We start from the raw sequence: 2,614 nt of genomic DNA on the forward strand, positions 1-2,614 counted from the left end.
TAGCTGGGAAATCATTAGTGGAGTCATTTAGAAAATTTAGGGATGTGAAAGAAAGGGAAAGAAAGGCATTTTTTTCAAAGAAACACCAGGAACAGAAGGACCAGAAACCAATTAAGGTATGTCATAAATTTGAACGTGGAAGTTGACCACTTTTGTTGCTAATACAAAATCCAAATGACCTGTAGCACTGCCAAGGCATCACTGTAAATTTCCATATGCATATGAAAGGAACTGTATATATTGCAAGGGTGGCCAACTATGTCCTCTACAGCTATGGACCCCCCCAGACTATCTCTGTTTAATTTACTTTGAGGCTGATTGCTGTTTATTACCTGCATATGGTGTGTTCAGCTAATCACAACCTTGGACATTAGTGTTTCTCGGGGAACGTTGAAGAAACTAGAAACGATCTAGTTGCCGCTCTTGGGGATTGTAGTTCACCACTGATACAGGGCTTACAATTGTTAACCTGATCAGAATTTCTTAATTGTCAGCCTTTGGTAAACATTCCTTCAATAATATATGCCCCCTGTTAAAACTATATTTAGTCGCTAATGTTGTCTTTTGAGTCACAGCACAGCTGGATCACAACTACAGATCAGAAATAAAATGGAAGACAGGGAAGACCATGTAGGAGCAAAGATGTAAAAACATGTTATTGTTCATCTCATTCCTAGATACAGATTGGCATCATGAGAAGGACCAGTGATGGTATAAGACCTGTTCGAGGAAAGTCACTTCCAGTTGATGTTCATTCTCACTGGTCAACTGAGCAAATCTTGTCTGCCTGCGTGAAAAAACATAAGGACTTTAACCAGGACATGGCCGATGGACCCTATGTACTGCTATACCCTGATGCAAGGGAAGTTAACACAATTCCTGGAACCAACACCCCTTTCAACATCCAAAAATACAAGGATGCCATAGGGAAGGCCTATCAAAGAGTAACTCTCTACATTTGCAACCATGATGACTTCTTAAATTCTGGTTAGTGATTCTGATAATGCAGTGACAATCATAAATTTTCGATATTAAAAATAATTCAAGATTTTTCAAAAAAATGTTGATCAGAGAGTGACATGGTTTTGCCACAGATTTTAAATATATTTAAATTGTGCTTTATAGCCAAAGTGTTCTATATGTTTGCTAATTGTTCGATATAGCTTTCAATACATACATATATTTAAATTAGACTGTATGTTTTGAATCATTGAATATTTGCAGATTGCAACACAGAGTGTGAATCTGAAGAGGACAATGAAGTTCAAGTAAAAGCAGTAGAAAGCCCACTGTCGGACACTGTGGTTAGTCTTTTTTTCTTTACCATTGTTTTGTGTGTGTGTGTGTGTGTGTGTGTTTGTATACACCAGTATAATCAATAAAAGTTTAAAGTTTTAAAAAGTGCTGTTAAGCTTATTTTACTACTTATCAGGTATGGGATTTTCCAGATAATCACAGCACCCCGGAAAGAGCACCTTCAAGAAATAGGTAAGTTTTGTATTGTGGAGGATACACTGCGGCGACCGTGAATAGTGAGGAGCCAAAATACATTATTATGTATTATATTGTAAATTCTGAAATTATTTAAATTCTTTACAGGGGGTCAAACTTGCAAACTTCTTCTGAATCCCTAAGGACCCCAAAGCGCTTTACACAACCAGTCATCCACCCATTCACACACTGGTGATGGCAAGCTACATTGTAGCCACAGCCACCCTGGGGCGCACTGATCTATGCACTTGATCATATAGTCTTCTTTTACTGTATGGTCATAAAAAACAGACACCACAGTGTTTGTACCACCAAAAATTTGGACTAAATATGTCTACTTTTTTCACATGTTGATTCCAGTGCTAAAATTTATGAAAAGCTGTTTTATATTATCTCCTTAAATACATAACAAAAATCTGCCAATGTTTTCAGCAACTCAATTGTTCAAGACAGGTAGTTACAGGAACTCTGACCACCTTCTATTGTATTCGATGCCATAATACAGCCAATGGTCTTAAGCAAAAGCATATGTTCACTTTAAGCATAGTCCCCCCCTACAGAGACAAGGATGTTTTTGCGTTTTCTTAGTATTTTAATATTAAAGATTTTCCTTGTACAAACTTTTAGGTTTGGTGGACGCGACTGTGGCCTTGCAGTTGGACATCAAGAGCTGAGCCAGTTCAGGATGAGTTCAACTCCCGATTTCTGTGGAGACCCTCACCTACAGGAATATTTTGAAGGACTAAACAGTGGCTTCAGTTCATCCCAGACATTTGAATCTTGTGTGGAGAACTACATCAGACTAAAAAGGCTTGCTGGGTTGTAATGCCAAGGTTCCCACACATCCCAGAACTGTGGATTCCACTTTGTGGTTATAATAATGCACCACCTGCACTTTTGTTAAGGCTAAAAAAAATGTTTTTTGCTTCAAGTAGAACACAATTATAGTTCATCAGTTTATAGTCACTTAAAAAAATTGCCTTTGTGTTTTTCCAAATAAGAATATCAATTGTGACAGTGCGATCAAATAAATTCTTTCTCCTAACAGATGATATTGTGAAGACTCTCTTAACCTCCACCTTAAATGCAAGACACGTGTTGGTATTATTAGCTTTATTAATAC

Source organism: Haplochromis burtoni, unplaced genomic scaffold (genome assembly GCF_018398535.1).
Source record: "Haplochromis burtoni strain Fernald_Lab_line unplaced genomic scaffold, NCSU_Asbu1 Contig_1090, whole genome shotgun sequence".
Classification (NCBI taxonomy): domain Eukaryota; kingdom Metazoa; phylum Chordata; class Actinopteri; order Cichliformes; family Cichlidae; genus Haplochromis; species Haplochromis burtoni.